The sequence below is a fragment of the Heterodontus francisci genome, unplaced genomic scaffold (genome assembly GCF_036365525.1).
Source record: "Heterodontus francisci isolate sHetFra1 unplaced genomic scaffold, sHetFra1.hap1 HAP1_SCAFFOLD_86, whole genome shotgun sequence".
In the NCBI taxonomy this organism is placed as follows: domain Eukaryota; kingdom Metazoa; phylum Chordata; class Chondrichthyes; order Heterodontiformes; family Heterodontidae; genus Heterodontus; species Heterodontus francisci.
In genome coordinates this window covers 3,739,998-3,753,226 of record NW_027141093.1, presented here as the reverse complement: position 1 = coordinate 3,753,226, position 13,229 = coordinate 3,739,998, and the positions used below count along the sequence as shown (strand labels likewise).

Genomic DNA, 13,229 nt, shown 5'->3' with positions numbered 1-13,229 from the left:
ACTGTATTTTTTTACAGATTTTTATGAATAAAGTATATTTTGGGGGAAAAGAGGAAGAGGAAAAGACCAGCGGGAAACCTCGGGCCAGGGCCAAGGCCAAGTCTCACTCCTCCCGGGCTGGACTGCAGTTCCCGGTGGGCCGTGTTCACAGGCTCCTGAGAAAGGGCAACTATGCTGAGCGTGTGGGTGCCGGAGCCCCGGTCTATCTGGCTGCTGTGCTCGAGTATCTGACCACTGAAATCCTCGAGCTGGCCGGTAACTGGGCCCGGGACAACAAGGAGACCCGCATCATCCCCAGACACCTGCAACTGGCCGTCCGCAACGACGAGGAGCTCAACAAGCTGCTAGGAAGAGAGGCCATCGCTCAGGGCGGTGTGCTGCCTAATATCCAGGCCGTGCTGCTACCCAAGAAAACCAGCGCTCAGAGATCCCAGAAAAAGTAAAGCGGCCAAAATGTCATCTAATAAACCAAATACTCTTTTCAGAGCCACCCACAGTCTCTGTGAAAGGACTGGTTACTGTCAGGAGGGAGTCAGAGATGGAGTTATTGTAATGGTGCATTGACCAGTTTCACATCTGTCCAGGTGTGTTTTCCGTTCCCTCTCTGGATTTCGCTCTGCTCCTCTGCTCACACATCCCCCTGCACCCTCCCCCCCTCCACCCCCAATTAAATGAAGAACTGAACTACATGATGTCAATCAACAATTTAATAAATGCCGCCACCTTCAATTTCATAAATTTGGAGACCCCCTCGGTGCATTAATGATAAGTGGTTTGGTGCTGATGAATTAATTTAATAATGGAAGTATCTGAGTCAATTCTGGTCTGTTTTTCATTGAGACAGTTTGAATTCTTTTTTTCTCTCCGGTGATCTGAGCGCCGCTTCTCAATGAGAATTTGCTCCCGGAACAAAGTGCAGGAAGGAAGAGGCCATTCTCGGGCTGTGTGTGGACAAGGTAAGGGAGACAGAACGGGAAGAATCTGCTATTGAAAATCATTGTTGTTTTCTGTCCTCAAACCTGTAATGCACGTTCCTGGTTTGGCTTTAGTTTCAGACTGTTTGTTGTTCTTGAACAGTGAATAGAGGAAATAGAGCCGGGCAGTAGGGATGTGGGCAGTTATGCGAACCACAACTATTGCTGTCACTCGGTGAGAAGTATCGAGGAAATACTTTAAACAGCGGCTGTCGATTTCGGTTGAATGTTTGGTCCAATGAGAAACAAGGAAATGGCAGAGGTTTTGAACAAGTATTTTAACTCAGTCTTCATGGTAGAAAACACTAAAAGCATCCAAAGAATAGTATAAAATCAAGGGGAAAAGGAGGGAAGGAACTTGAAACGATCATTGTCGCTGGAAAAAATGTATGAGGAAAACTAATGGGACTAAAATCTGACAGATCCCCGAGACCTGATGGCCTGCATCCCAGAGTTTAAAAGAAATGGCTCCAGCCATAGTGGATGCGTTGGTTGTAATCTTCGTCAATTCACGAGATTCTGGAACAGTGCCAGTGGATATTAAAACCACAAATGTAAAACCCCTATTCAAAAAGCAGGTAATGATAGGCCTGCTAGCCTAATGTCTGTCATTGGGAAAATGCTGGAATCCATTATTAAGTAAGTGGTAGCAGAACATTCAGAAAATTAAAGTACAATCATGCAGAGTCAACATGGATTTATGAAAGGGAAACCATGTTTGACAAAATTATTAGAGTTCTTTGAGGATGTAACAAGCAGGGTATATGAAGGGGAACCAGTAGATGTAGTGTATTTGGATTTTAAAGGCGTTCGATAAAGTGCCATGTAAAAGGTTACAACACAAGATAAGAGCTCATGGTGTTCAGTTGTAATATATTAGCACGGATAGAGGATTGGCTAACTAACAAGAAACAGAGAATTGGGTTAAATGGGTCATTTTTCAGGTTGGCAAACTAATTAGTGGGGTGCCACAGGGATTGGTGTTGGGGCCTCAACTGCTTACAATCTATATTAATAACTTGGATGAAGGGATCGAGTGTATTGTAATCAAATTTGCAGGGGATACAAAGATAGGTGGGAAAGCAAGTTGTGAGGAGGACACAATGAGTTTGCAAAGGGATAAAGACAGGTTAAGTGTGTGGACAGATATTTGGCAATGAAGTATAATGTGGGAAAATGTGAGGTTATCCACTTTGGTATGACGTATAGAAAAGCAGAATATTATTTAATTAGAGAGAAAATGCAGAATACTGTGGTACAGAGGGATCTGGGTGTCCTCATATATGAATCACAAAATGTTAGCATGAAAACACAGCAAGTAATTAGGAAGGCAAATGGAATGTTGGTGTTTATTGCAAGGGGGATGGAGTATAAATGTGAAGGTTGTTGGTTCGACCACACCTTGAGTGTTGCATGCAGTTTTGGTCTCCTTATTTAAGGAGAGATATATTTGCATTGGAGGTAGTTCAGGCAAGTACCACTAGGTTGATTTCTGGGATAAAGGTGTTGTGTTATGTGGAAAGGTTGACCTGGTTGTGGTGCACTCATTGGAGTTAAGAAGAATGAGAGTCAATCTTATTGAAATACATAAGATTCTGAGGGGGCTTGACAAGGTATTTGCTGAAATGATGTTTCCCCTCATGAGGGAATCGAGAACTATGGGGGAACAGTTTCAAAATAAGGAGTCTCTCATTTTAGATGGAGTTGAGGAGGAATTTCTTCTCACAAAGGGCTGCTATTCTTTGGAATTATCTGCCCAAGAGGATGGTGGAGGTTGGTCATTGAATATATTCAAGGTTGAGTGAGACTGACTTTTGATCTACAAGGGAATAATTGGTTATAGGGGCAGGCAGGATAGTGGAGTTGAGGCCATGATTTGATCTGCCATGATCTTATTGAATGGTGGAACAGGCTCGAGTGGCAGAATAGCCTAATCCTGCTCCTAGTTATTATGTTCTTATGCTATAATGCCAGATGGAAATAAAAATATGACAGAGACTGCAATCTGAAGACAACAGAAGGCAGGTCCCTCCCTCTCTCACACACACACATGCAGAGTCCCAGAGACCCATGGGAGTAGCTCAACCCTCAAGACAGAAGACCAGCGAAACAAGTTTGAAAGTGTGCACTGGTCCCCAACAAGAACTGCAAGCCATAACAGCAATCAAAGACTTTACATCAAACCCAAAGCCAGCAACTGAACTCCAGCTATTGCTTCAAATCTTTTCTCCATTTCCGTTTCTATTTGTGTGTCTGTTTATCACATATGCACGCTAGCGTGGTTGTGCTGCATATCTTTATTCATTTTAACTGAATTAGATTTTTAAGGTTAATAAACTTACACTGTTCTTTTTTAAATCTGAGAAAACATGCCTGGTTGATTTCTTTGCCATTAGAATTAGGGAGTAGTGAAGCTAAAACATGGTGTTTTAAAAAGTTAAACCCTGTTACAGGTAAGGAAGAGGCTGAGAGGGGGAGCCTTTCTCACCTGGTTGTAACAATGACTTTTCTAGCTTCTACCTCAATTGATATTGAGTTACAGAGATATTTTTCTTTCTCTCTGTAGGCAAAAACTTGAAGGAACCTGAAGGAAGGTGGTGATTCCCCAGCACAAGGAAAAGTGCAGTCCACTCCTTCTAAAACAGAGTAGGTACATTATCACACCCAGAGCACAGAGACACAGGCAGGCCATGAGTTCCACAGGCACAGAGAGCAGAAGTAGTCAGACTCGCACTGATCCCAAGTTCCAGAGACACATTTTCAATCCAGCAGACAATCAAACAATGCAGGAGAGGCAGAAGTTGTTTCCAATTCACCCCAACTCAGTACTGCTGAAAGGTAGGTCTATCAATCTCAGTTCAAAATCACACCCACCATCAGATTGAAAGGCACCGGACTAATCCCACAAAAGTGCAGCCTGAGCTACAAATTAAATATCAGGTAGAGCAGCTGATGGAAAGGTACAGAATGAATCCTTAGATTCCTTTGAGGCGGCTCAGTGGCGCAGCGGTTAGCACCGCAGCCTCACAGCTCCAGCGACCCGGGTTCAATTCTGGGTACTGCCTGTGTAGAGTTTGCAAGTTCTCCCTTGTCTGCGTGGGTTTCCTCCGGGTGCTCCGGTTTCCTCCCACATTCCAAAGACTTGCAGGTTGATAGGTAAATTGGCCATTATAAAATTGCCCCTAGTGTAGGTAGGTGGTCGGGAAATGTTGGGATGTGGTAGGAATATGGAATTAGTGCAAGATTAGTATAAATGGGTGGTTGATGGTTGGCACAGACTCGGTGGGCCGAAGGGCCTGTTTCAGTGCTGTATCTCTAAATAAATAAATAAAATAAATGTAGCCCAGACTGCAGACTCAATGACAGATTACAATGTAGTACAAACATCTCATACAGTATCAAAAATAAAGTTATAGTATTATGTCAATTAGTGCACACTGCACTACTCATTTCATACCAGTCCAATAATCTCTGTAAGAGCTGTAACGAAAGATAGAGTATCAATTCAATGATTCTAATTGTACTGAGCACACCATTTGTGAGTTTGAAACATTTGCCATCATTCACAAATGTGTTCAGAGTTACAGACTAAATATTAGTCCAAAACAGATAGCAATGAGGAAAAACCTCTTTACTCAGAGCGTTGTTAAACATTTGGAATTCTGTCCCCCAGAGGGCTGTGGAAGCTCAGTCATTGAGTATGTTTAAAGCAGAGAGTGACAGATTTCTAAATACAAATGACATAAGGGGATATGAGGATAGTGTGTGAAAAAGGCATTGAAGTGGATGATCAGCCATGATCATCTTGAATGGCAGAGCATGCTCAATCGGCTGAATGTCATGATCCTATGTTCCTAAAACTCTCACACCACAACTCAATAAAACACACAGTTAAAATGTGATCCATATTTTGAAATACAAATGAGGCAAGCAAATCGTGACACATCATGGCATTAAACAAATAGTTCTCAATACCATCACTTAGATACATATTAAGTGCAGGTACAGAGGAATCCTGCAACAGAATTTCATAGATACACAATGTATCACATTTGCAGACAATGGCAGTAGCTGAGAGATACAAAATTAATCCCACTGTAACTGACTGTCTCAGAAACAGACACATAAAAAATGAATTGTAACACACATTCAGTACCAGAGACTGCCAAATGCAGAATGAGCCCTGGATGTGCACATGCAGAGTGTACCAGAAATTGACTGATACTGAATGAGACCCAGACTCATATGCAGTACCAGAGACTAACAGCTGAAGAATAAATCCAACATTCACTTCCAGTACCAGAAAATAATATATGCATAACAGATATCACTCATGTACAGTAGCAGAGATTGACAAACAACAGAATGCAGCTTGACAGTAGCGAAGGTGCGAGAGCGAGCTTACAGCTGGGAAGTCAATTTCAGTGGAAGTTTAAAAGTTAATTCCCTTTTTTTTTTCGGAGGACCAGGGGACTGCTGGGGAAGTAAAAACTATATATTTGGGTGGTTTATAATCTCTTTCTTTTAGTTTTGGTGACTGCAGCTTGACAGTAGCGAAGGTGCGAGAGCGGGTTTACAGCTGGGAAGTCAATTTCAGTGGGAGTTTAAAAGTTAATTCCCTTTTGTTTTCGGAGGACCAGGGGACTGCTGGGTAAGTAAAAACTATATATTTGGGTGGTGGCTGTACGCGATACACTACACGTGTCGTGTCTCCCACCCACCCTCCTCCTCTAACAAAAAAAAAAGGACTTCTCGGCCTTTTGGCTAAGATCAAGTGTAGTATCTGTTCTTATCAGTGCTTATTTAATTGAGAAGAGACCCTGATCATTGCCTTTTGATCCTGGGGAAGCTTTGAGTAAAATGGCTATAACCAATTTTCGAGCTTCGGGCCAGGGAGTGCGGAACACCGTTCGGGTGGTCGTGAAGGACAAGGAAGGAGATGCACCGGTTGATCGCACCTTCTTCATCAAGAAAATTCTCTTCGATTGCTGCGGATTTCAAGCGACGGACGTCTTCTGCCTGCAGGATTTCCCCAGCAGTGGATACTTTGACGTGACGTTCCGGAACGTGGAGGGATGCATCAAGTTACTGAAGGCGTTCAAGGAGAAAGGGGACCGGGCGCCACTGTCGATCCTCACAGCGGAGCCGCTCTTCACACTTGCGTCACAACGGGACCGGGTGGTGACGATTCACCTCTACAACCCCCATGTTCCGGTGGTGGATGTACTCACCTTTCTCGCCAGGTATGTCGAGGTGGCCAGCACTGATGTCAAGGACCCCTTTGGGATCTGGACCAGCAAGCGGCAGGTCAAGGTGACCTTGAAGGTAGATCCCAGTGGAGCCATCATCCACCCTCCCTCCAGCTTCGCTATCGGGGGAAGTCGAGGCTTCTTGGTCTACGCTGGGCAGCCCAGAGTTTGCCGCACCTGTGGCAAATCTGGTCACATGGCAGCCAACTGCAGCACGGTTGTTTGCAAGAACTGCAAGGAGGAAGGCCATCAGACCAAGGACTGTAAGCAGACTAAGTGTTGCAACTTGTGCGGTGCGGCAGGCCATCTCTACAAGACCTGCCCCAAACGTTGCCTCAGCTATGCTCAGGCGGCAAGGTCCAAGGAAAGGCCGCGAGAAGGTTCGACGAAGGAGTCCGCTGTTCGAAAGGAGACCAGCAACCTTCTCCGCAGTGAGGAACTTCAACCTGAGAAGGAAGGGGATGCAGCTGAAACCAACGACCCAGCACCTACCCAGCGCCCGGAAACCCCTCCTCCACAGACAGAATCAATGGAGGAGGAGGCGGCAGATGGACAAACAGGTCAGTGGCAAGTGGTCCAGAGGAAAACCACAAGGAAAAAACATCCCAAAGCCATCACCCAAACCAGTGGCAAGAGGAGGCTCTCTTCTGAATCAGACTGCAACAACTCCTCTTCACTGGAGGGGGAAATGCTGGAACGACAGCCCCTTCAAAAGAGGTGGCAGAACTCCGAGATGGATGATAAAGCATCCCAGCCCCCGGGCACTGGAAGCTGTGATGGGCCCGGCGTGCCCCAACCCCAATGCCCCACATGTAACGACGTGGCCAACGCATCTCAGCTCCGGGACACCGGGAGCAAAGACACGTCTGGCGCACCTGAGCTCCTGGAGACCGGGAGCTGTGATGTTTTCGAGGAGGAACAGATGGAAGCAGCTGAGGACAACCCAATCCTCTCTGCCTACAAGACCCCCCCGATGTCACCCGAGCGGCACAAACCCTGCATGAAAAATCAGGAGGGGTTTCTGAGCCCAACCAACGTGAAACTGCTTGCGCACACGATGGGTATGCAGGAACATCCCGAAGGACTGGGACTAGCGAGGACAAATGGTATGGGAAGCAACAACTAATTTTTAGTAAAAAATGGGTGTAAGAATTGCTTCCATTAATGTGCGTAGCATTAAATCTACTACGCGATGTGTTTCAACCTTGGATTACCTTGCCAAGGTCAAAGCTGACCTACTGTTTCTGCAGGAGTGTGGAATACCACACCTCAGCACCTACAGGCAGTGGTCGCGATGGTGGTCCCACGGGCCATCGATCTGGTCGGGGGGTAATGACTGCCGTTCCTCCGGCCTGGGTATTCTGCTGCGGGGAGGTAACTTCACCATCTCCGAAGTTAAGGAGGTGGTGGGCGGCCGCCTCCTCGTAGCAGACGTGATGTACAACAACGCTCCGCTCCGGTTGATCAACGTGTACGCCCCGGTATAACGCAACGAGCGGCTGACCGTCTTCCAGCAGCTCCCACTGCTGCTGGCGACGTCCAGGCCGGTCATCCTAGGCGGTGACTTCAACTGCATCATCGATGCGGCTGGACGATCCGGCAGTGACGACAGCAAACTGGACGCTACGTCCAGATTCCTAATAGAAACAGTTAAAGATGCCAAACTGCACGACGTCTTCAGCAAACCTGCAGACGGAGCGCAGCGCAGATACACATGGTCAACATCGGACGGGTCTGCCCGTTCCAGGATTGACTTCCTGTTTGTGTCCCGTGCTGTCACGGTTGGATCCACCGACGTCAAGCCGGTGTTCTTCTCCGACCACTGCCTCTTACTGGCCGACTGTCACTTACAGGACGACCAGCGGGTTGGCAGAGGGACGTGGAAGCTCAATGCGACACTGCTGACCACAGAGAACGTTGAGGAACTCAAAAGGGATTACAAAGGTTGGAGGACCGTGAAACACCTCTTTGAGTCTCCAGTTCACTGGTGGGAAGCGATTAAGGTGAACATCAAGAGGTTCTTCATCCACAAAGGTGTTCAGAAGGCGAGAGAGAGACACAGGGAACTGTCCCGACTCCAGAAAATTATGCAAAATCTACTCCGGTTGCAGTCAATGGGGGTCGAGGTCAAGGAGGACCTCCAAGAGGTGAAGAGCCAGCAGGCCTCGCTCTTTGCCAAGGAGGCCTCCAAGATCATCTTCCGGTCCAGAGTCCGCTCCATCGAGCAGGATGAGACGTGCTCGCGTTACTTCTTCCAAAAGGTACACAGAGAGAGCTCTTTTAGCAGCAGCCTGAAGGAAGAAGATGGCTCGGTAACGTCTTCGCAGTCCGACATACTAAGGATCAGCAAATCCTTTTATGCTGGGCTGTATGACGCGAAGCCCACAGACAGCAGAGCCTCCCAGTCCTTCCTGTCATCTATCACAGAGGTCTTAGATGACAGCAGGAGGGAGAGACTGGACAAGCCGCTAATTCTGGACGAGCTGACAAAGGCCGTCGAGTCTTTCGAGACGAGTAAAACTCCCGGGAGCGACGGCTTACCGGTCGAGTTGTACTCGGCCCTGTGGGACTGGGTCGGCTCGGACCTGCTGGAAGTATAAGAGAGTATGCTCCTGGCCGGCAGCATGTCAGAATCCATGAGAAAAGGCATCATCACCCTCATTTACAAGCAGAATGGGGAGAGGGCAGAAATCACAAATTGGCGGCCCATCTCACTGCTTAATGTTGATTACATGATTCTGTCCAAAGTCATAGCCAGTCGAGTCAAGTCTGCTCTGGAGTTGGTGATTCACCCCGATCAGACCTGTACTGTACCCGGCAGGAAGATCTCTGATAGTCTCGCGCTACTCAGGGACACGATCGCCTACATACGGGACAGGAGGGTGGACACCTGCCTCATCAGCCTGGACCAGGAGAAGGCATTTGACAGGATATCGCACACCTACATGATGGACGTGCTTTCCAAAATGGGGTTTGAGGAGGGAATCTGCAATTGGATCCAACTGCTCTCCACAAACATCAGGAGCGCAGTCTCAATCAACGGGTGGGAATTGGAAAGTTTCCCGATCAAATCTGGAGTCAGACAGGGCTGCCCTCTGTCCACAGTCTTGTTTGTTTGCTGTATTGAACCCTTTGCTGAGTCTATTCGGAAGGATGCGAGCATAAGAGGGGTGACAATCCCAGGCAGCGGAGGCACTCAGGTCAAAACCTCCCTGTACATGGATGACGTCGCCGTTTTCTGCTCGGATCCACTGTCCGTGCGCAGACTGATGAGCATCTGCGTCCAGTTCGAACTGGCCTCGGGAGCCAAAGTTAACCACAGCAAGAGCGAGGCCATGTTCTTTGGCAACTGGGCTGACCGATCCTTTGTCCCCTTCACCGTCAGGTCAGACTACCTGAAGGTGCTGGGGATATGGTTCGGAAGGGCCGGGGCGTGCACCAAAACATGGGAGGAGCGAGTAGCCAAGGTACGACAAAAGTTGGGCATGTGGGGGCAGTGATCTCTCTCCATTGTGGGTAAGAACCTGGTCATCAGGTGCGAGGCGCTCACGTTGTTGCTCTACGTGGCGCAGGTCTGGCCCATACCCCACTCCTGCGCCGTGGCAGTCACCCGAGCCATTTCCGCTTCGTCTGGGGATCTAAAATGGACCGGGTCCGGAGGGACACGATGTTCAAATCTCTGGACAAGGGCGGGAAAAATGTACCCAACGCGGCCCTCATCATGATGACCACCTTCGTGTGCGGCTGCATCAAGCTGTGTGTCGATCCCCAGTACGCAAACTCCAAGTCTCACTACGTGCTGAGGTTCTATCTGTCCCCGGTGTTGCGAAGGATGGGCCTGGTCACATTGCCGCGGAACGCTCCGTGCAGTTGGGCCGTGCCGTACCACCTATCCTTCGTGGAGCAGTTTCTGCGGGAAACACCTTTGACCACCGGTCCATCAGGCAGTGGTCTGCACGGAATGTCCCCAAGGCCCGACGGGAAAAGGAAACAGTGGATCATGTTGGATGGTTCCCCGAGCAGACCGTCAAAGTCATTTGGCGGAATGCCTCATCACCAGAACTTTCAAACAAGCACCATGACGTAGCTTGGCTGGTGGTGAGAAGGGCCCTCCCCGTCAGATCCTACATGCACACCCGAAGTCTCGCCCCCTCCGCACAGTGCCCCCGCGTTGGCTGTGGTGGGGAAGAGACGGTCGCCCGCCTCCTCCTGGAATGTGCCTTTGCAAAGAAGGTGTGGAAAGAGATGCAGTGGTTTTTGTCAAGGTTCATCCCAAGCAGCTCTGTAACACAGGAGTCTGTGCTCTCTGGGCTGTTCCCAGGGACGCACACCGAGACAAACATCAACTGCTGCTGGAGGACTATCAATTCGGTGAAAGACGCCCTTTGGTCTGCCCGAAACTTGCTGGTCTTCCAGCGCAAAGTGTTGTCCACCACCGAATGTTGCAGACTGGCACATTCCAAGGTCCAGGACGACGTGCTGAGGGACGCACTAAAGCTTGGGGCAGCCGCAGCAAAGGCTCAATGGGGAAAGAGCACAGTGTAAGGGTCCCCCACCAAGCTTGACTGAGGGGCTGGATCCAAGGGAAACCCCTCGAACTGTATCGTTAAAATTCTCAATTGCTGTAAATGTAAAACTGTAATTGACATGACAATTGTGAAACGGAAGGGTTGGGAAGAAACTCATGACAGTATTGAAGGAAACTGATCTCCCTTGCAATGTTTGTATTTTTTGGGACTGTTTGGCAATGTAATTTTTACAGATATTTATGAATAAAGTATATTTTGGAAATAAAAAAAAGGACTCTGTTGTGTTGATAAGGTAAGCTTTTTATTTAAGAAGTTCTGTCCGTTGGATTGCTAACCTAACAAGTTTTGACAGTTTTTTGGTTTTTCAGTAGATTTGTTGGGAATTTAGAATAGAGGGAATGGAAGTGAAGGCAGTTGTATGTTCCTCCTGCGGAATGTGGGAGGTCAGGGTCGCCAAGAGTGTCCCTGCTGACTGCATCTGCGGGAAGTGCTCCCAACTCCAGCTCCTCGAGAACCGCGTTAGGGAACAGGAGCTGGAGCTGGATGAACTTCGGATCATTCGGGAGGCGGAGGGGGTTATTGAGAGGAGTTATGGGGAGGTAGTCACACCTCAGGTAAAAGTAGGTAGATGGGTTACCGTCAGGGGAAGGAGAGGGAACCAGCAGGCAGTGCAGGGATCCCCTCTGGCCGTTTCCCTCAACAACAGGTATACCGTTTTGGATACTGTTGCGGGGGACGACTTACCAGGGGTAAGCAATGGGGTACGGGTATCTGGCACAGAGTCTGTCCCTGTTGCTCAGAAGGGAAGGGGGAAGAGGAGCAGAGCTTTAATCATTGGGGACACCAGAGTTAGGGGAACAGATAGGAGGTTCTGTGGGAATGAGAGAGAAGCACGGTTGGTATGTTGCCTCCCAGGTGCCAGGGTTAGTGATGTCTCGGATCGTGTTTTTGGGATTCTTAAGGGGGAGGGGGAGCAGCCCCAAGTCGTGGTCCACATAGGCACCAACAACATAGGTAGGAAGAGAGATGGGGATTTAAGGCAGAAATTGAGGGAGCTAGGGTGGAAGCTGAGAGCGAGAACAAACAGAGTTTTTATCTCTGGGTTGTTGCCCGTGCCACGTGATAGCGAAGCGAGGAATAGGGAGAGAGAGGAGTTGAACACGTGGCTGCAGGGATGGTGTAGGAGGGAGGGTTTTGGTTTCCAGGATAATTGGGGCTCTTTCTGGGGTAGGTGGGACCTCTACAAACAGGATGGTCTTCACCTGAACCAGAGGGGTACCAATATCCTGGGGGGGAGATTTGCTAGTGCTCTTCGGGGGGGGGTTAAACTAATTCAGCAGGGGAATGGGAACCTAAAATGTAGTGCCAGTGTGCAGGATGTTGAGTAGTGAGATCAGGGATAAGGTTACAAGGACGCAAGAGGGCACTGGCAAGCAAGAACCTGGTTTAAATTGTGCCTACTTCAACGCCAGGAGATCCGGAACAAGGTGGGTGAGCTTGCAGCATGGGTTGGTACCTGGGATCTCGATGTAGTAGCCATTTCGGAGACATGGGCAGAGCAGGAGCAGGAATGGATGTTGCAGGTTCCGGGATTTAGATGTTTCAGTAAGAACAGAGAAGATGGTAAAAGAGGGGGGGGGGTGGCATTGTTAATCAAGGAGAGTATTACAGCGACAGAAAGGACGTTTGAGGACTCGTCTACTGAGGTCGTATGGGCCGAGGTTAGAAACAGGAGAGGTGAGGTCACCCTGTTGGGAGTCTTTTATAGACCTCCAAATAGTTCCAGAGATGTAGAGGAAAGGATAGCGAAGATGATTCTCGACAGGGGCGAGAGTAACAGGGTAGTTGTTATGGGGGACTTTAACTTTCCAAATATCGACTGGAAATACTATAGTTTGAGTACTTTAAATGGGTCAGTTTTTGTCCAGTGTGTGCAGGAGGGTTTTCTGACACAGTATGTAGACAGACCAACCAGGGCCGATGCCACATTGGATTTGGTACTGGGTAATGAACCCGGCCAGCTGTTAGAATTAGATGTAGGTGAGCACTTTGGTGATAGTGATCAAAATTCGGTTAGGTTTACCTTAGCGATGGGCAGGGACAGGTATATACTGCAGGGCAAAAATTATAGCTGGGGGAAAGGAAATTATGATGCGATTAGGCAAGATTTAGAATGCGTAGGATGGGGAAGGAAACTGCAGCGGATGGGCACAATCGAAATGTGGAGCTTATTCAATGTGCAGCTACTGCGTGTCCTTGACAAGTATGTACCTGTCAGGCAGGGAGGAAGTTGTCGAGCGAGGGAGCCGTGGTTTACTAAAGAGGTTGAAGCGCTTGTCAAGAGGAAGAAGAAGGCTTATGTTAGGATGAGACGTGAAGGCTCAGTTAGGGCGCTTGAGAGTTACAAGCTAGCCAGGAAGGATCTAAAGGGAGAGCTAAGAAGAGCAAGGAGAAGACACGAGAAGTCATTGGCGGAT

At 48.4% G+C, this 13,229-nt stretch overlaps 1 pseudogene; it reads left to right on the top strand.

Annotated features, from left to right (window-relative positions):
* Positions 1-5,718: 5,718 nt before the first annotated feature.
* LOC137362027 (U2 spliceosomal RNA) lies at positions 5,719-5,850 on the top strand (annotated as a pseudogene).
* The last annotated feature ends 7,379 nt before the right edge of the window (positions 5,851-13,229 follow it).